Source organism: Puma concolor, chromosome B4 (assembly GCF_028749965.1).
Source record: "Puma concolor isolate L17-30 chromosome B4, mPumCon1.1.hap2, whole genome shotgun sequence".
NCBI classification, from domain to species: Eukaryota; Metazoa; Chordata; class Mammalia; order Carnivora; family Felidae; genus Puma; species Puma concolor.
This window is the reverse complement of record NC_141673.1, coordinates 23,986,442-24,008,327: the sequence shown is the minus strand read 5'-3', so window position 1 is coordinate 24,008,327 and position 21,886 is coordinate 23,986,442.

The following is a 21,886-nucleotide window of genomic DNA, read 5'->3' as shown; positions in this document are numbered from 1 at the left end:
GTGGGTGTTCAGTTCACTGCGGCCGATACTGTCAAATGAAATCTTCAAATGCCAGAAGTATGCTGTCAGACCCTCTTCACCTTTATGAACTCTAGCGTTATAAGCAGCAGCAGCACAGACACAACCAGGAAATCTATAGCCACAGTTAATGCTGGTTGTTAAAAGTATGTCTGCTTGGAAGTTATTCTAGGGTGACAGTGATCAATACTGGCATTCATTAAACACCAGTGACAAAAACAACAAAACCCACAGCCCACCTAAAATAAAATATAAACTACTAGGACAGTGTTCCATGGCGGCTCCTATAGAGGACCTAGAAACGTGTCCCTAATAATTCCCATAATCCCATTCAAAATAATGGTTATGTTGAATATGCTTTTTTCCAACACTACTGTTTCCTCCTTCCTTCCCAGGATATTCTGATCACACCCCAATCATTGGTATTAGGTCAAGGCCATTCGACATATAAAACTGGATTCAAGACGATTTTAGGGGCGCCTGGGTGGCTCAGTTGGTTGAGAGTCTGACCTCGGCTCAGGTCATGATCTCACGGCTCGTGGGTTTGAGTCCCGTGTCGGGCTCTGTGCTGACAGCTCAGAGCCTGGAAGCCTGCTTCAGATTCTGTGTGTCTCTCTCTCTGCCCCTCCCCTGCTTGCTCGCTCTCTCTCTCTCTCTCTCAAAAATAAACAAACATTAAAAAAAAGAGGGAATTTACTATAAATTGCCAACACACATTCTAGGCACTTAACATTCATTGTATAACTGTACAGAGAAAATGCTGTGGTGCATGTTTTACCTACATTCACTCTAATTCTTATATCAGTCCTATAAGGTAAGTTTTATAGATGGGAAAATTAAGTATTGGAGACAGTAATTTGCCCATGATCTAGATGGTAAGTAAACAGATTTCAAATTGGGTCTTTCTGGTTCTAAATTTTATCCTTTTTCTGCTCCACTCTGCACCTTCCCTTTAAGAAATGGTAAGTTACATTAATTAATGGCAGTGGTTTATTTATTTATTTACCTTTAACAACAACTCGTTGTTGGAGTTGCACCAATACTCAGTGTGAACTGTTCAAAATCTAGACAAACTCTGGATACTGAAAGCAGAACAACTTCAAAATATTAAAAGTCAGTATTCTGACTCAGATTTATAGGTTCTGTTTTATTTTATTTTATTATTTTAAGTTTATTTATTTATTTCGAGAGAGACAGACAGTGTGGAGGAAGGGCAGAGAGAGAAGGAGAGAGAATCCTAAGCAGGCTCTGTGTTAACAGCCTGGAGCCTGTCTCAGGGCTCGATCTCACGAATGGTAAGATCATGACCTGAGCTGAAAGCAAGGGTCAGACATTCAACCAACTGAGACACCCAGATGCCCCATAGGTTCTGTTTTAGATTACCAGTTGCTAATCGTAAAATCAAAAGAAAATGATGAGAAAAGAATCATAATTTTCCTGGCACTCAGAGATTTGTTATTTCTCACTTTAAAGCCTAACTATTATGGGGCATTAGAAGGAATTTGGATTGGAGACAATGAGGCTTTCTGTGTGAGATTAAGAAGCGTTCTTTGTTCTACCAGCATTCCCTACCCTCTTCCTAATTCCATATGTGTCCCCCCTCAACAAACCTTTTCACTTTTTTGACTAAAGTAGACTAAAACAGATTTAAGAATTCATCTCATCCATGGAGTTGGTGGATGTCTGTGATGAAATCTGCAACTAATTTGGGATAATGCAGAAACAGTAATAATTATAAGGATATCTTGAATATATTTGACTCTCTTTTTGGCTTTTGTTTTTTAGAGGGATTTATCACCGGAGCTGAAGTAGACTCTCTTTTGTTTAGCTTTATTAAGGTATAATTAACAAATAATATTTGTATATATTTAGGTATACAACTTGATGTTTTGATATCGTATTCATCATGAAATGATCACCACAGTGAAGCTAATTAATGTATCCATCACCTCACATTGGTTACCATTTTTGTTGTGGTCTTGGTGGTGGTAAGAACAGTTAAGGTCTGCCCTCTTACTTAGCATCTTTAAGGTATACACTATATGGTATTGCTAACTGTAGTCACATGGCTCTGTTGGACTTCCAGAACCTATCCCTGTGGTATAATTGAAACCTTGTAGCCTTGGCCAGCATCTCTCCATTTTCCCTTTTCCCCAACTCCTGATAACCAGCATTCTATTCTGTTACTATGGGTTCAACTGTTTTAGATTCCACATATAAGTGAGGTCATGCAGTATTTGTCTTTCTGTATCTGGCTTATTTCCCTTAGAATAATGTCCTCCAGGTTCATCCATGTTGTCTCAAGTGGCAGAATTTCCTTTTTTTTTTTTTTTACAGCTGAATAATATCCCATTATATATATATATATATATATATATATATATATATATATATATACACACATTTTATATATATATATATATTAATATAATTTATTGTCAAATTGGCTTCCATACAACACCCAGTTCTCATCCCAGCAAGTGCCCTCCTCAATGCCCATCACCCACTTTCCCCTCTCCCCGCCCCCCATCTACCCTCAGTTTGTTCTGTGTATTTAAGAGTCTCTTATGGTTTGCCTCCCTCCCTCTCTGTTTGTAACTGTTTTTCCCCCTTCCCCTCCCCCATGGTCTTCTGTTAAGTTTCTCAAGATCCACATATGAGTGAAAACATATGGTATCTGTCTTTCTCTGACTGACTTATTTCACTATGTCTATGTATATAATCATCTGTCAATGGACATTTAATTTCTTTTCATATCTTGGCTATTGTGAATAATGTTGCAATGAACAGGGTAGGGCAGATATCTCTTAGAGATACTGATTTCATTTCTTTTGGATACATAACAAGAAGTGGGGTTACAAGATCCCATGGCAGTTCTATTTTTAATTTTTTGAGGAACTAATCTTTTTGGTAATAGCCATTCTAACAAGTGTGAGGTGATATTTCACTGAGGTCTTGATTTGCATTTCCCTGGTGGTTAGTAGTGTCGAGTACCTTTTCATATATCTGTTGGCTTTTTGTCTTTTGGGAAATGTTTATTCAGGTCCATCTTTAAATTAGGTTGTTGTTGTTCTTGTTGTTGTTGTTGTTATTCTGCTATTGAGTTCTTTATATATTTTGGACATTAGCCTCTTATCAGATAGACAGTTTGCAAATATTTCCTCCTGTTCCACAGTTTTCCTTTTCATTCTGTTGAATGTTTCCTTTCCTGTGCAGAAACTTCTTAGTTTGATACAATGGCACTTGTCTGTCTTTGCCCTTTTTTTGCTTTTGTTGCCTGTGCTTTTGGTGTCACATCCAAAAAAAAAAAATCTTCCCAGACCAATGTTTGACTTCTTTCTTTATTTCTAGGAGATGATGGCACTCCAAAGGCTTATTCATAGAATATATTGACAGTTTCTTGGAATTGATAGGCAGCAGTTAATGACTTCATTCTGCACGTGTCAAGACTGAGGCATATGGCCACGTTAAAAGATTTGTCTGAGGGAATGCAGTCAATGATAGGGAATAAAAGCCAAAATCCAGAACTTCGAATTCCTCATTTGATGTCAATTTAACAACACATTAGATGTTCAGGTATTGCTGGTGTTTTCTTCATTGCAATCATTTTAATTTCATAACAAATTTCTGGCAGAAATATATAGAAACACCATCAAAACAGCGTTTCTATAATTGAATTCTAACACTGTGCTAGTCATACTCAGCTCAATAAGCAATGAATATGTGAGAATGTTCTAAATGACGTCAAACAGAGTGTTGGGTCCTGGGAGGACACTAGGAAAATATGAGACATGATCTTACCTTCAAAATGCTCAGAGTCTGATTTGAGAAATTAACCTCACTCCTGCAGAGTCATCACAGCTGAAAATATGTGGTGCTGACCAAAATAACAAGAGGAGTCAAGGGTACAGAGAGTTTGACTGGAACCTTTAGCATCCATGGAAGACCTAACTGTTGAATCTTAAATGGGGGATACATTTCAACCAGGAGAAGAGGAGAGGAAAGAGAACATCCCATACAACATTTGCATACTGCCTTTTACCTGGCAAAGTACTTTGATATTCATCATGAGATTGATCCCGACAGTAACTCAGAATGAAATGTTACTGTGATTCTCATTTTACTGATGAGGATCCTGAAGCTCAGAGAAATTAAGTAGACTTTCTGAGGTGACACAGCTTGTAAGGGGTAGAGCCTAGACCCAGATCTATGTCTGATGCATGCTCCTTTGTGTCAGATTCTGGAAGGTTATAAAACTAGGCAGAGGGAAATTATTGTTACTCCTAGATTATGTATCTAATATAATAAAAATGGAGGGCAGCAGAGCTGGAAAGATAGGAGACGGGGGATAAACCAGGATTCTCACCAGCCATCAATGCACCTGTGTTACCTCTGTCATGTGTTCATGACATTCGGTTATACGCATCCATTTCTGGTCTAGCTTTTCCTTCAACTCTGAGCTCCTGGAGGGCAGGGCTTCATTTTGATTTCAATATAGTCCAACATACTGCCTATCTAGTAGGAGGTTGGAATGAATTAACAAAATAGGTACAACTTTGATCTTGGCATGGGACAGCAGTGGAATCACAGCAGTGAAAGTGAAATAGAAAAAATAGATAACATTTGATGACAGACTTGATATTAAGGGTAAAAGAAAAGATATAGGGGCACCGTTGGTTAAGCCTCCAATTTTTGATCTTGGCTCAGGTCATGATCTCGTGATTCATGAGTTCAAACCCCACATCGGGCTCCATGCTGATGGTGCAGAGCCTGCTTGAGATTCTGTCCCTTCTTCTCTCTGACCCTCACTTGTGATCTCAATCTCTCTCTCTCTCAATAAAGAAACTCAAAAAAAATTTTTTTAAAGAGGAAGATAGAACAAGAACAAAGCAATTTCAAGTTTATTAGTGCAACACTTTTAAAGAATGGTTGCCTACCAGAAATAGGACACTTGGAGGCAGAGGTGAGGTTAATTTTTGACATTTTCAGGGAGCCGTGTGCCTGTAGGTTAAGGCCTTGGAACCACTTCTCCAGCCTAGGGAGTCCCTTATTCCTTTTGCTGGTAGGCCCCACGTCCTGGGGAGTTGACTTGCTTCCCTTTCTTCTTTCAAGTACCATTATCTGCTTTACGTTAGGGGGCTGCTCTTCATCCAAAACAGACTTGGTAGCCAAATGCTTCCTTTTAGCCCCTCTCTTCATTAATGTCCCCACCAGATAAACTCATAGAGACAATTTAGAGACTTTAGTGCTGACTTCTGTGGGACTATACATAAAGGTTAGCAAAAATTAAAAGTACTTGGGGAGTTTTAAAGTTTGCAGAAATCTTACCAAGTTCTGTAACAGTACAAGTCAGCATTCCTGTGTTTTTTACATTGTATTCAGAAGTCCCTTTTATATTGTCCTAAGAGCCTCTCTTAGATGATTCTAACTGATAGTCTAAACTTTTAGGTATGTAACTAATAGTGGTTGTGTGCTTATAATGTGCCAGACAGTCTTCTAAACACATGACATATTTACACCTAACAAAAATCCCTACACTTATATAATATATATATATACTATAATTATAATTGTTATATACTATTATATCATACTGTATACATATAATTATATACTATAATATGCTATTATATTCTAATATATATACTATTATTATTTCCGTATACAGATGAGAGGGAAATCAAGACATAGAAAATGTAAACACTGAGCACTAGGTCACAACTAGTAGTGGCAAAGTTGGGATTTGAACCCAGACAGCCTGATTTGAGAGCCTGTGTCTACCTGTCTTTTAGAGTATACACTGCTTATGTATAGCCTCTGGAGGGCTGAGGCCGGGAGCTTTGTGAGGTTTGATGCAATCCATGGTTCCTTCCTAAATCTCATGGTCCAAAGATGGACCAGTTGTGCTCAAGTTGCAATTTCCTCCCTTAGACATTCCTCTCCTGGGTTTTAGACTCTTGTGCAGCTGCATGAAAGGTGCTTCTCTGACCTTCCTCTGGTTGGCCCCAGAAATCCTGATCTTGTCCCAGGCTCCCTCTCAGGGAAATCTCTTCTCTATCTGGTTTCTACAGAATCCTCCCCTTGGGTTTTGAAATCATTCTGCGTAGACTTGAAATTGTCTTTCCTTCATCCTTCATTCACTTATTCATTCAACAAATGTTCAACATTTATTATGCGCTAGGCACGGTGCTAAGACTCTAGGGGATATTTGGATAAATAATTCATCACCCTCATTCTCTAAGCTACTCACAGTCTGAAGAGATATACATGTATATAAATAAATACAGTTCACTGTAGTGAATGATGTGGAGGAGGTATGGGCAGACAGTAAAGGGAGTACATTTGGAAGTTAACCATGTTGAGGAATAGGAGGGTTTTACAGTAGAGATAACTTTACTTTGAACGGGTTGAACTTTTGTAGATTTAGCAGTATGGAGGAAGGTCATTCCAAAGACAGAAAAAGCTCATGCATAATTCACAATTATAGAGAATCACGAATGTAAAGTTTAATTCAGTGATTCATTCACTCCACCATTAATATTTTCTGAGTGGCTGTTTTGTGCAAAGCTCATGCTACATGCTGGTGATGCCGTGTAAATGAAGAGTTCATTGCCCTGGTGGAAATTTCTATCAAGCACTAGGAAAGATCTATTTCCTTGACTTTTCCAGCATCCAGAGGCTTCCTGCATGCCTTAGCTCACGGCCCCTTCCTCCATCTTCAAAACCAACCAGTGTAGTATTTTCAAATCTCTCTCTGACTTTTATCCCTCTCCTGCCATCCTGTCTCCTTCTCTGTCTCTATTGGCAACTGGGTGGTTCAATAAATACCTTTTACATTGTATATGTCCCCAAGGGTCCATGTGTAAGACTTTTTTCAAGACCTTTTTTCTTGACCTTCCAATCTTTTTATTTCCAGGCCCCTAACCAGTATAGCCATTCATAACTGTCCCAGTGTCTGTGTATGCTTTTACCATACAAAGCAGATGGCCAGATAAGCCACCCAACGGGAAGCTTTGTCCAATGGGAGGATTTTTTTCTCACTGCTGTCTTTCAGGACAGCACAGTCTATTTTTGATTTGTATTTACACAAACCAAAAGTCATTTGTAAACCAATTTATTTGTAAACCAAGCTCTGTATTTTTTTCTTTTTCTCCCAGCTGGTTAACCTCACACTATGAGACCACAGGTGTGAGGGAGGCAGTGGTGCAACAGTAGTGACATGGGGGTCTGGACCACTTACTAGTACAGCTCACTTGTGATCTGTGGCCCTTCTTGTGACTGATCCCTAATGTACTGTTTCCATGTTGTGATGGATTATTATTGGGCTGTTTAGCCTTATGATTTGGGCCAGCTCATGATCAGCGTTTCCAGCTGCATAGTCACATGATCCCTGGTTTTAGACACTCATCTCTAAGGCCCAGTAACTGGTTTTTTTTGTTTTTTTTTTTGTTTGTTTTTTAAATAGAATTTATTGTCAAATTGGTTTCCATACAATATCCAGTGCTCATCCCAACAAATGCCCTCCTCCCTGCCCATCACCCACTTTCCCCTCTCCCCCCGCCCCATCTACCCTTAGTTTGTTCTCAGTCCTTAAGGTCTTTTATGGAGGTGTTTTTGACCAGTGTATATTTTTCCAATGCAGATGTCATGCCCTTTTTCCAAAATCCTAAGGGGTCTGCATTGTGGTTCTCCTATTGGACCTTGTCCCATAGCTCCGTGCAAGGAGTTTAGGCCCCCTGCAAAGTTAGAGGGAATAGCCCACCTACAAGATTACCTTCACTTTTGATATCAACTTCATGTCTTTTTTTTTGGGGGGGGGAGGGAGGGTCTAAAACTATGCTCAGTTTTGATAATTTGTTAGAAGGACTCACAGAACTTATGGAAAGTTATTATACTCACAGTTATGACTTTTTATAGGGAAAGGATACAGATTAAAATCAACCAAGGAAAAAAGTACATACAGCAGAGTTTGGGCAAGTTCCAAATGTGGACCTTTGTTTGTTCTCATTCTGAGGAACCCAGATGCATTACTTTCCTAGCATTAATGTGTAACAATACGCACACAGTATTGACAACCTGGGGAGTCAAACTCAGTGTTCAGAGTTTTTCTTGGGATCCATTAGAAAGACAAGATTGATTGATGGTCCACATGCTTGATCTGTCTCCAGGTCAACTGATAACAAATGAGTCAAAGCCCTCACTTGAAATCATATTGTAGATCTCTGGGGGCATAGCTAGCCTCTACCCCAAGGTATGGCCAGCCCCCACTTGAAATCACATTGTTACTGTCTGGCTGGTCTAAGACCCCCAGCCAAACAGAGATTACCTTCCAGGAGGCAAGGACAAAGGCCAAACTTCTTTTTGTACAAGATTAAATTCTTTCCTACATACTCTACACAGTACTTTTCCCCACCACAGATATCTCTGTTATCTTAGGGACTGGCAGGTTGTATGACCCAAGAAGCAGGTTGTATGATCCCTTGCACTGCAGCCTGGACCAGCTTGGACAGCCTTCCATGTCATTTTGTGGATTATTTAGAGCAGAATATCCAAGTATAGACTATGTTGCCTCTAGAATCCAAAACGCTGGGGTTTTCCTTGACTGCTGGCATTCAGGTTATCCATCTCCAAAATGCTTCCTTCTTAGGGGTGAAGGTATGGTATGCCATAATTTGCCCTTTATTTTGGAGCAGATGCCCTGGCATGATACAGGCCACTAAACTCCTAAAATTTTCACTAAGGCACGGAGCCCTTAAATCCTCATAGTTACTAATACCTCCAGTCAACTTGCCATATTGTGCTCATCATTACCAATTAACATAATGTCATTGATGTAGCTGACCAATAAGATATTCTGAAGAAAGTCCAGATGGTTCAGGCCCCTTCAGACTGTGTTATAACTGAGGATGGGAGAGTTACATAGCCCTGAGGTAAGATCATGAACATATATTGTTTTTGTCCCCTGTGAACTCAAACTGCTTCAAATCTTAGTGCCTTATAGGATTGGGAAAAACACATTCAAAGCTATGTAGACCTGCTCTAGCAAAGACATCACTTCTGGGCATTTCTGCAGGCTCAAGATGTTTAAGGAAATCTGAAGACTCAAGATTTTCAAGGGCACTGATCCAAATGTCCCTGTCCCAGGTTGTGGGTCCCAGTTCTTTCCAATTAGGTCCCTGACCTTGGCACAGCAGACTTGCTGGGGCTGAGAATTCAACCATTCCTGGAACTATTATCTCTTTATCATCAAGTCCTTGCCTAATCCTCAGCTCTGTCTGCTAATGGCTACTAGATTAGAGCCTTTTCAGATGCTGCCAAGGAGGCCCTCTGGCTTTCACAATTCACCCTTCCATTGGAGATAAACCATCCTCAGACTTTCATTGTCTTTTTCCATTGCACTGATAGCACCCAATAAGAGCCACTCACTTCCATAGTCCTAATTATCATTTTCCCCAAACCTTTCAGACTCCTCAGATATTGCATCTGCCAGTGGACACTGCTACCCCATTCTGTTTCACCATCAATGAAAGTTTTAAAAATCATACTACTGTAGCATGCCCCAGGATATCAATCCCTACTTAGCAGAGACTGATGGGGCTTTCCCAATGCAGGTGATCTGTCTCCAAAGTCCTGTGTTAGGGTCAGCTTCCTAGGATGTCTCCCATACCAACTCTCTTGGGTCTCATTTCCCAGGGAGACTGAATCTGAGGCAGGGATTTGCATGCAACCTTTTTATTGGTAGGTGTGCTCAGGAACAACACCCGTCAAGAAGTAAGAGAAACAGGATTGGAGAGAGTAGATGAAATTGTTTTGCAGCGGAAGACTTGGACAATCCTTTATGGAGCTTTGGCATGGGGCTGGCCCCCAGAGTTGTCCTCATTTGGGGAAAGGGGCCTGGGCCTTTATAGCCTAAATTAGCCAGTTGTTGTATATGCAGGCTGCCCTTGGGGAAGGGCAAGTCTTGGGAGTGGCATCTCTCTTTCACTGAGGGCCATGGAAGGCTTCAGCCCTAAACTGCAGCAGTCAACACTCCTAGTCTCTGCAGGAATGAGCACCTCCACCCTGGGTAAGGACTCTAGGAGGTATACCCCAGCATTTTTCACATTCAGCTGTGTGACCAATAACAATCTAGACTTGGAACTTCTATTGGACGGAGTCTATCATCCTGAATGACCACATGTAGCTAAACCACGTTGGACATGTTTCTCTGTGAGAGAGAAATAAACCTTTGTGCTTTATTAAGCCTTTGAGATTTCAGCATTCGTTACGTCCTTAGTATAATCCAGCTAGCCTTTTCTAACCAGGAGAGCCTGTATATATAGTCATGATTATCTTCATTGTTATTTCCAGCACAGAAAAGTTAAGTGACTTGATTAACATTACGAGGTAATTCACACAGCCAGGATTCAAACTCAGGTCTTCTTTAACACAGCTTCATACCCTCTCCCTCTTTTTTTTTTTTCTTTTTCTTTTTTTTTTTTTTTTTTTTTTTGCAATACCACACTCTCCTGTGTGCTGGAGTACTTCATTACAATGTACCCTGTTCAAACTGAAGATGTCTTTGACAAGTGTTATGCACTTAAATCTTATCAGCCAATAATACATAAATATATTTATCCATACTCTCCTGAGAACAGTTGAGAACAAGTATTGATACAGTAGGGGGAAAAGACATGCCAATGCCTAATAACTAAGGGGAAGTAGGAAGTATTCACATTATAAGACATAAAAAGACAAGAGGAGAGGCCAGAACCTCATATAGCAGGTGTCACCTACTGTGAGTTCAGGATTCTGGGATGAGGTAAAGGGTTATTTTGGGGATCTCAGGATAAATAAGGGATTCTTAAACAAGAACCCTAAACAAAAATCCTAATACTGATGGATTTGACTAAATAAAAATCAAACATTTCTGTGTAACTCAGGACATATAGACAAAGTTGACAGTAGAAAAAGGTGTCTGTGCTGTCTAAAACCAACAAGGGGTTAATTATCTAGAATTAAGCAAGAAATTATAATAAATCAGCAATAAAGAACAGGAGAATAGAAAATGGGGATAAATAGGTAACTTCCAAAAGGGAAATCTGATTGGCTAATAAACAAATGACAAAATATTCAACCTTGCTGGTAAATAGAAATTAAATTAAAATGAGATACCACTTTAGACCAATAAATGGGCAAAACTTAGATAGCCAAATCATATCAAGTGCTGGCAAAGTTGTGGGGATGCAGCACCTTCCATGCACTTCAGAGTGAAACATGATTAGAGCAGCCATTCTAGAGAGAGTGTGGCTGCATATAATGTAATTAAACATGAGCATATCTCGTAATCTAGAAATCCAGCTCCTGAGAACAGACTCTGACAAGCTGGCTCAGGGCCATATGCTGGTTCAATGCAATGGTGTATGTGGAATATCAAACCCTGAGTAAGCTATGTTTGTCACTAGGGGAATCAGTAAGTAAAACGAAGGCAAATAACTGAAAAGCTCCATCTCTCTCTCTCTCTCTCTCTCTCTCTCTCTCTCTCTCCCCCTCTCCCCCCCACCCCCTTTCCTTCCTCCCTCCCTCCCTTTCTCCCTCTTGGGCACATTGAATCCTTTAGCATGGAGGTGAGGGAAGATGAGTATAGTTAACTTTGTGTATCTGAGATCTTAAAAGAAAGGGAAAAGGAAAACAAATAGATTAGCTGTAAAATTGGTTCATATCTATAAATTATTAATCCATGAACCACTAATAACCTATTATTTAGAGTTACATAGAGACTTTTTTCAGATCCCCACTCTTAATTTTATCCAGTAAATGACTCTTTACATGGGGGCTATTTTTTTACCGAGACTAATTACCACCAATTACCTCTCATGAGGATTTCACACCACCGAGGAGTGAACATATATATAGTCTTTATTGTATAGTTGAGGGAAAAGTCTCAGAGAGGTTGAGCAGTGTGTCCAGGGTTGTGCAAGTTCTCAGTGGCCTGGAATTAAAGTTGATCTAACTCCCAACAATTACATGCTTTCCTCATCATCTGGTTTGTTTCGAGGGTCTGCGGAATGCTGGATGAAAGCAGTTGCAATTCTTGGGTTTTCAGAATTCTTACGTTGCTGACAGGAAAAAAAGTTGATATTACATATATATATATATATATATATATATATATATATATATATATACTTTTTTTTTGAGGCAAATTACAACCTTACAATGGGACTGCAGCCTCTCCAAGGCTCAAATATCCAATGAACCACGCCTGGCAAAGTTCAGACTTGATCTGAGGAAAATGACTTTCTCTTTGGAAAGCGCTACGGTTGGCCTCTCAGGTTTAGCCTATTTCTCTCCTCAGGAGCTCTCCATTAAGAATTAATTTACTGGCATAGAGAAATATAATCTTCATAATCTCCCCAGTGTCTAGCAGTGTTGTCTCTGTCTCCTTTTTATGTCCTTTCTGTACTTTTCTCAAAACGCAGATAGAATTGAACTTGGCTAGTGATTTATCAAATACTGCTATGGGAACAACAGTAACTCACATCTGCCTAAGGCTTTACAGTTTCCAAAACCCTCTCCATACATTATGTCACTGCATCCTTGTAACTGTCCCTGGAGGTGGCCCTCTCCACAATACGCAGAAGAAGGGACGAGGATTCTAAGAGGTCATTTAGGTATTTCACCTAAAGAGTAGAGCATGGGTTTGAAGCTCAACTCCATATCGTGTTAGTTTCTATAACCATGTCTTCTCTTATAAGAGCCAAAAGAGTTTTATCATTTCCAAAGTCCCTTTCCATATTCGCAGACACTACTCCCATCTGAGATGTGAGATACAAATGCTTGTAGTGGTTCAGTGACTTGTCCTATGTCAGCCCATCAGCTGGGGTGTGGGAGGGTGGGATTAGATCCCAAGGATTCTGCCTCCACACCCCTCATTTTGTTCACAACTACAGAAAAGAATACTCCTCCAATTTATGTGTGATTTCTCTAATGTTAGTCGGAGATTGTGCCAATAAAATCCTGCCTTAAGGGTGATGAATTGTGCTACCCCTTTCTGTGAGACTCTGAGGGGGAAGCGGAAATTTCAAGAGAGAAAATAACCTGTTGTAAGTGACTCAGCGGGGCTGGAATTGGAGCTCAAAGCCCCCAGGCCCAGCCCCTTTCCCAATGACTGGTAGGCCGTGAAGAACAGCCTGCCAGGGAGCAGGAAGTAGGCTCTGAGATGGAGAAGCCTTGCTGAAGGTTCCCACAGAGCTCTGTAAAACAACTGAGATGTGAAAGACGGTCCAAGAGATCTGGATGAGTCAGGGGATGATTAGTCAGTGGTGCTTTCCACCAGCCCCACCTTGGTTCTTGGCCTCTCCTGGGGCCTGCCTGCCCACCCTCTCATCCAGGTTTTCATTGCTTATTAGCACTTCCAGCTGAGGATGTCAGAGGACATGAATGCGGGAGCTGTTGGATCCCTTGCTTGAAGCAGGTGCATTCTGGAGTACCAAGGAGTTCTTCCTCAGACCTCTCGAGTCATTAACCCAGCGTCCCCAGAGCAGATCTCCCAGATTCTGGGAGGAACAAGTTGCAAATCAGGTTCTGATTAGTGAGTTTAGAACTGTGTCTTCCCAGCGAAGGCCTGGCTTTTAAAGGCAGTGACGAAGAGATGGTTCCTGTTGGACTGGGAGTCAAAGGTGAGATGGAATCTCATATAGAAGAGATATAGAAGATGGTAGGCTAGTTAGCCTAAGAGCATAGACTCAGGTCAACGATGTTTTTCAGCTGTTCCCACTGTTCCTAACCATGGTCTTTTCTTGATAAATGTGTGTAGATCATAGGGAAGCTTGGTAGTTGGAGTTTGAATGACTCAGGGCCTCTGTTGTCACCCCTGGTGGGTAAACACCCCTGAGCTTATGTTCCAAGTGCACGTGTGATGTGCTGCCTCTGCAAAGGGGCAGTCCTGCTGGATCACTATAGTAGAAACCAATTAGCAGATCCTTCTCTCGGGTGAAATCTCTGCCCTGTCCCTGGGATCTGTTTGTTCCTCCCCATTTCAACAGCCACCATAGAACCTTCTATCTAGCTACACTCATGGGCTCTTGCATGGCCCCTGCCCCCTGCCTCTTTCCCTGGAATCTACCCAACCGAAGGCATTCAGATTCTTTTTTCTCTAGCATGGCTTTCTATGTGCCCACTTAGCAGTGATGAATCTTCCAGGAGAACAATTCTTGCATCCCTGCCTCCTCTGAGTTTTTAGAATACTTGGTTTTTACTGTTACAGAGAGAATTTCATCTTGCATCTTTTTCAAGCTGTTTTATAAAAATGAATAGGCACAAGGGTCTCTTTCCTTGCATGATGGCCAGCCTTCATCTGGCGAGACCAAAAGAAAAAAAAAAAAAAAAACAACAACTAGCCCAGTGCATGGCCCATAGTAGGGACTCATCATTTGACTGAAGAATCAAAATGTTTATTGTGAATTAAAATATATCCACACAATGTCTTGTTGCTTCTCCTAGAGCAGGGGATGGCAAATTATAGTCACCCAGCCAACTACAGCCAAAACAACCAACAAACACCTATTTTTACAAATAAAGTTTTATTGGAACACGGCCACATTCATTCATTTACATATGCTTATAGGTTCTTTTGTACTATAGAGTTGAGTAGCTGCAACCGAGATCACCTGGCTTATGAACCGAAAATATTTACAATCTGACACTTTGGAAAACTTAGTAAATAAGTATTCTGAGGGGCGCCTGGGTGGCTCAGTCGGTTGAGCATCCGACTTCGCTCAGGTCACGATCTCACGGTCCGTGAGTTCGAGCCCCGCATCAGGCTCTGTGCTGACAGCTCAGAGCCTGGAGCCTGCTTCAGATTCTGTGTCTCCCTCTCTCTCTGGCCCTCCCCCCGTTCATGCTATGTCTCTCTCTGTCTCAAAAATAAATAAATGTTAAAAAAAAAATTAAAAAAAAATAAGTATTCTGAGGGAAGGAATTGTGCTTTGTTTTTTTTTGTTTTTGTTTTTGTTTTTATCTAGTCTACTTAGTAGGAAGCACAATAAATGCCTGTTGAATAAATTAATCAATGAATCAATATTTGATGGGGAACTTAAACCCTAACACTTGTCCTTTTCTCTCTTTTTTTTTTTTTTTTTTTTTTTGAGATGAACCATGATGGCTAACTTTCTGATGATGGATCTGTTCTTTTCATTTATTCACTCGCTCACTTAAAAATTTTTGAGTATCTTCTAAGGGTCAGACACTATTCTTGGTGTGGAGAGAAATAGTGAGTAAAGCTGACATGATCCCTACTCTCATGAACCTTAGAGTCTTCTGAGGGAGACAAACATTATTCGAGTGTCAGGTATATTGTGTTTTTATAGTAGGAAGAGAGGAGTGCATGGGATGCTGAGATCCTGGATTAGCTCCTCGTGGAGTTCAAGATTTCTCTGAGAAAGTGGCTGTGGAACTAAAATCTGAGGGAAGAGTAGGGATGAGTTGGCCAATAGTTAAGATAAGAGTGAAGACCCGACAACTTTCAGCTCTTGGCAGAGCTGAAGAACAGCACACAGAAGATCATGTAGCAGAAGGGAGCTGGGTGAGTATGAAGAACAGTGAGTGGGGCAGGGTGGTGCAAGTCCAGAGAAAGGCTGTGAGCTGCAGGAGGAGGCAGGGTCTGGTAGAGAGCCTTCAAGGAGTTTTCTCTCTCCTGGGAATCATGGAAGACCATCGAAGGGTAATCAGGAAAATGCTAGTAGAAGAGAAGTGGGAAGAGATAGATTTTAATATAATTTGCATTTTACAAAGATCACTCTATGGAACAAGATTTTTCAGTGACAGCTGCTTTCAAATATTGAATGCATATTTCTTAATAAATCAGACTCAGGAAAATGACAGTCATCTTCTTATTAAATATTGTGATAGTAATTGATAGTAATACCTTGCACTTGTTCAACTTAAAAAAAAAACAACCCTCTGTTCTCACGTGTACTCACAGGTGATACTGTCTCTCTTAGTTAAGTATTGCACGTATAGTACCACGAAGTAGAACGTTTGAGCACAGACAGTGGCGTCAGTCTCCCAGGAGTTGCACACAATGGCACATAACAGAGGCCTTTGGACATTGGTTTTTGTTCCACGGCTGTTTCTGGATGTGTTTAAGCTGAAAGCCCCTGATCTAGGCTAGCTGCTTGAAGAGATTGGGTTCCAGTGCCTATGACAGTCTCAGTGATGGCAACTTGCTGGTGCATTTTGTTCTTGGTTTCAGTAAAGCTTTGGACTGGCTCTGGTGAACCACTCTTTCCTAATTGTTCTGTAGTGAGGCATCATTTCAGTTCTCTTGCCTTCCTGGTTTTTCCCCTTACCTTCCTTTGCACTTAGTCATGATACTTTCTCTCTGCTGCCTTGCCATCCTTGCTCTTACAAATTTCCCTTCAGTTCTCAGCTGGAGCGAATGCCTCCCTTGCTTTTCTAAGTGCTGTGGGGTGGCTGATGAGGCATTGAGTGGGGGACACAGTGGCTGGAAGCCACAAGGAAACCTTTCCCTGAGGAAGGGCCAGGACAGTCAAACAGGACAGTCAATCCAGGGTGGCTGGATGCTGGGGGATGTCACATAAAACCCCAAGAAATCATGTTGGTACCCTGGGTCTCCTGACCATCCAAGAAATCTGGGACAGCCCCTGGAATCTGGAAAACACTTGGTCAGCATGTACTTTTTTGGAGGCAGCTGGATAATTAAGAAGACTTTCATGGTTTTTTCCTTGGTGTCACTCTATATCACATCATTTATTTGTTATTTGGTTAAGACATTTTATTTTTGTAATGTTTATTTTAGAGAGAGAGAGAGAGAGAGAGCAGGAGAGGGGAAGAGAGAGACCCATAGAATCCAAAGCAGGCTCCAGGTTCTGAGCAATCAGCACAGAGCCCCACACGGGGCTCGAACCCACAAACCGTGAGATCATGACCTGAGCTAAAGGCAGATGCTTAACTGACTGAGCCACCGAGGCTTCCCTGATTAAGACATTTTAATGAAACAGCAGCCCTTCTTTAGAAAGAAAGGGGTTTTACTGATTTCTGAATTCGGTTGTCTTTGCCATACCTGACTCATCTCATAATTCCAGTCAAACCTAGAATTCGTTTAGGATTTTATTTGCAATTAAATGTAAACTTAAAAATTGTGTCAATAAAATGCTGTGAAAAGATTTTTCTGTTTGAAAGATTCTCTTTGGGGTTAAACTATCTCTTTGGAGGGTTTCTTTTCTTTTCTTTTTTATTATCTGTAAGTGTATATGATGCTCAAATGTGATTGCCAGATCTATATTTCTATTCGCCTTCCCTTTTAGGCATATTTTTTTCTCTCTTTAAATTTTTTTTCTTCGAAATTTATTTACTCATTTATCATCCTTTGGTTCACTAGGTTCTTTTTCACTTTAACCATGATTCCATTAATCTCTTGGTCCAGAATGCAATAGTTGGCTGCAGAGAGAGAAGGGAGAGAAAAACAAATTCAATTGGGGAGCAACCCTGATGATCAAAGAAGAGATGAGGTCTCTGAACCATGAAAGATAAGAACTCAAAGAAGTCTGATATTCATGACCTTGCTCTATGTTAAGTGTCCAGAGTGTCATAGTTAGTAAAATTACAGTAGGCATCCTCCTGTTCTTACCAAAACAAAAAAAAATAGATTGAAGGAAAATATTATTATAGAATAATTGGATTACAAGACTAAGACTAAAACTATTTTAAAAGTCCCTTAGATTTTTCTTTCTTTCTCTAACCAGAGCTGATCTTGAATTGATGACATTTCCAATATCTCTCAATGTTACTGAAATAAAAACAAATTTGCCATTTATTTTCATTTAAGGTACCATCCAATAAAAGTTAATTTGGGATTGCATAAAAATATAACTCGTCCTGTTTGGTCTGATGTGGACAGAACAAATTGTTCCATTCTTTATTTCAGAGGTAGCGGGGCCAATTAGCGAGGTACCATTAAATTAGCCACAGACAAAGTGCTGCAACCCCATGCAAGGTATTGGGATAGAAAGTAAGACAAAGAGCTTTTCCCACCTTCAAGTAGGTTGGGATCAGCTGTTTGAATTATCCCACAGAGGAGCGAGAGTGACCGACTGACTCACACGTTAAAAAGAACGGCAGCGAATCCTTGGAGGATGCCATATGCTCTGTGCTTTGCCGCAAGCTGCTGACAGTGCGTGACAACCACAGACCTGAGGTGCCGCACCACCCCCAAATCCAGTGGACAGGAATTTCTCCAGGCTTTTTCATCACTAATGGAGACACACTCCTCCATTTCTGATATTTATCACAAAGTGAATTAGTTAAAATGCAAATTCTCTCTGCCTCAAGAAGTCTGTATGTGGACTGAATTAATAAAATATTATTTTTAAAGTACTGCGTTGAAGTGATGGTTAGAATTCATCTTGCCTCTCTGTCACTGTAGCCGTGGACATCCTAACATTCTGCAGTCTTGCCCCTTTAAACCTAACCTATTTGATCGCAGCCTGGATCTAAAATGAAGTTGTTTTCCAGAAGCTTCTTCATACATATTCATTTCAAAAGGCAAGGGTGACAGTGTTATAACAGGACAGTTTTGCATACAAAACAAGTGTATATGGGCCTGTATTGTTAAAGGCACTTTTACTTCCTCCCCCCCACCCCCCCTTGCACAGGAAATTCTCGTGCCTGTAATTACTGGCTAGTAGCATTACTCCTGCAACATGGAGCGCTTGGCGTGTTGTATGAGCCATGATGGATGTGTACCATGTGCCCTTAGAAGGAGCATCTCCTGTAACAGGCATGGTTTGCTGCATATTTATTATGTATTATTATAGTCTTCATTGTAACCTAGCCTAGAGTGAAGATTGCAGTGTGATTTCCATTGTAATTTCTTATTTTCATTCACTCATAGCCCTGAGAAATGAGGTGAATTCTTTCAGAAGGGCACTAAAAGACCCTTTAGTTGTACTGTGGCTGTTCACCTAGCTCCATCTGACCCAATGAATGTAACTATAAAGGCACTAATATATATTTCCAGGAGATGGAGAGATGAATTCATGAGTCAGTGATATTTTGCTATGGCTTTTGCATTTTATTCACTCTCCATATTTTTACTGCTGATAGGTCTCTCTATTAGCATGGAAGTTTATGTCATATTACAGCGTCCTATTTAATGCCCAGTCGAGATCTGACCTGCCTGCTAATGGTTGAGCAAAGCGACAGGCCAAAGGAGGGGGATCTTAATTCCATGTTAGAAAATCCAGGTTTTGTGAGGCCTTTTCTGGCTGTTCTTGGTGAAACTCTTCTCATTCGATCATTGCTTGGCTTACTCCCATTGTCTCTTTATGATTTTTCATCCATTGCTCTAAATTCAGTGTTCCAGAAAATTTACTCTGTTATAAAGCTGTTGAACTTAAGATAAAAAAATTCAACACAAACATTGAGGTGCTGGACAGGTTGGTAGGAAGCAGAGACATAACCAGTAAAACATTTAATAACATGAAGATGAGGGCAGAAGAAAAATAATGGGATGACATGGGCCATGATTAAAATATCAGCAGACTAACATTATTAGATTGAGTTCCAGCTACCCAGAATGTGGCTTGTTGAGCTCTAAAATAAAGCTCTTTTGTCCCCCTTCCCCCCACATCTGGCCATGGTGTTGTGTTGGGTGTGTAATTCAAGCTTTGGTAGAGACCAGTGGTTCACAGAATAGGTCCCTGAACCAGCAGCAGCAGCAGCAGCATCACCTGAGAAACAGAACTATAGATTATTGGGGCCCACGTTAGACTTACTGCATCAGAGACTTTGGGGACGGGACATGCAATCTGTGTTTTAATAAGAACTTCCGTGTGATTTGGATGCAGGCTAAAACTGGAGAACCACTGGCCTAGGGGCCTGGACACAACATTTTAATTTGCAGATGTTAAGAGACACTTAGACTTTAGTACCCTTGAGTTGATCTCTTATTTATGATTTGAATGTTGTATTACCAGCATTGGTCAAACCAAAGGTGGGGAACTTCAAATATCAGACTTCTCTTGGTTATATTATCTGGCTAATGGGTGACTTGTAAATTAGAGATGGGGTGGGTGGCTCTCACAAAATATGATTCTGATTTTGGTGGCTATGTTACCAGTAGGAAAAGATGAGGGTTTTTTATTTCAGTTTTTGTTATTGGTCGTTCGTACAGTGACCACGGAGTGCACAATTTAGGGAAAACTGCTTCTTCCCTAGCTCTTTTGCATTTATTAAAATTTGGTAATCCAGTGTACCTGTTAATAGTGACCTCTGCTGTCCAGAAGCAGTACTACGGCCACACAATCAGCGTAGGAATTAGTTATTGTTTAGTAAGAAGAAAGTAATGGATATACTGAAGTTATATAGGAAGGGAAAGAGGCATGGCTCACTGCAAAAATTATTTGGCTCTTCCCAAATGAAAATGTGTTGCATCTGTCTTGAAAAGAAAAATTATATGGTTTTTCTTTCATTCCAGATTACCAAACTTCACCTTTGAAGGCACTCTTCAGTAGAATAGGAAATTACTAGAATTCAAAAAGGAAATCAATGATTTCCTAACTACCATGAAAATTCTCAGTCTTTAACATGTGACATCATTACTTAGCATTAGGTTATTATTTCTGGTCTGAAATACAATCTTACAACTCTCAAAATAAAATAATTATTTTCAAATTCCTTAAAGAATCTTAACATGAGTTGTATTGGTAGGACAAGGGTTCCTGGTACCCAGCAAGTGATAAGATATTTGTCGAATGGCTACCTAAAGACAAGTGCTACAGAGTTAAGGTGCTGCATCTGCAGCATCTAAGATAATCCTGCTTATGGTAGAGAGAGAATCAACATGGTTGCTTGCTTCTTTACAATGTAGGATCTGACTTGGAATTGGAGGACCTTCATTCACATCCCCTTTTCTCTGTGTGTAAGCTTTTGCAATGAGTAACTTAAGAGCTTTGGGATGGGTATTAACTCTTCTAGGTCACTTGGCTAATATTTTATAAATTGAGCCTATTGAATGCAACTCTTATGTCAATCAATTTAGAAAACTAATTGCATAACTTTTATGTGCCTACTGGTACAGTAGTATAGTAGAAGAAGTTTGGGCTTTGGAATTAGACACATTTTAGCACTGATAAGTGATTCTTCTCCTTATTTGTGGTCTCAGGCAAGAGACTTCACTACTCTGAACCCTGGTTTCCACATCTATAAAATGGGGAGATACATTATACTTACTGTAAAAAAAAAAAACAAAAACAAAAAGAAAAACCACTTCCAATACAGGAAATCAAGCAGAACATAAAGTGATCTTTTAATGCCATGCCAGGAACATTTTCTAAAAAGTACACCTGAAGGACATCTGACTAGGTAGGGCAACAAATGTGCACAATGAATTACAGTTCAGATATTTTCCAGTTCCATAAAACTGATAAGATGTGATGACATACATTTCTGTCCAAGAGATAAGATAGCCCCCCAAATTATAGTTGTATTGTCATGTAGGATATTAACTAGTTTTGCAGCTAAGTGGTACTTTCTCCATATTTCTTTTTCTTTCTTCCCCTGTTCCCTTCTCCCCTCCCTCACTGACTACAATTCTTGTTTCTCAGAATTCTTGTGAATGGGTTTGCCATCCGCTAGTTTCCTTAATAATGAACTAAATAAAATTTGACACATTCTCACTCTATATTTGTATGAGAATTATATTTTTAACATTCAGAAAATTATGCTTTGACATATTACCTTAAAGAGTTTTTGTCAGAATTGAAATGAGAACACATGTGGGAACCCTCCTCGCACAGTGGTTGACATACAATATGCTTATTTCTTTTTCTCTTTCCTGGGTTAAAAATGTTTACATGTTGTTCTT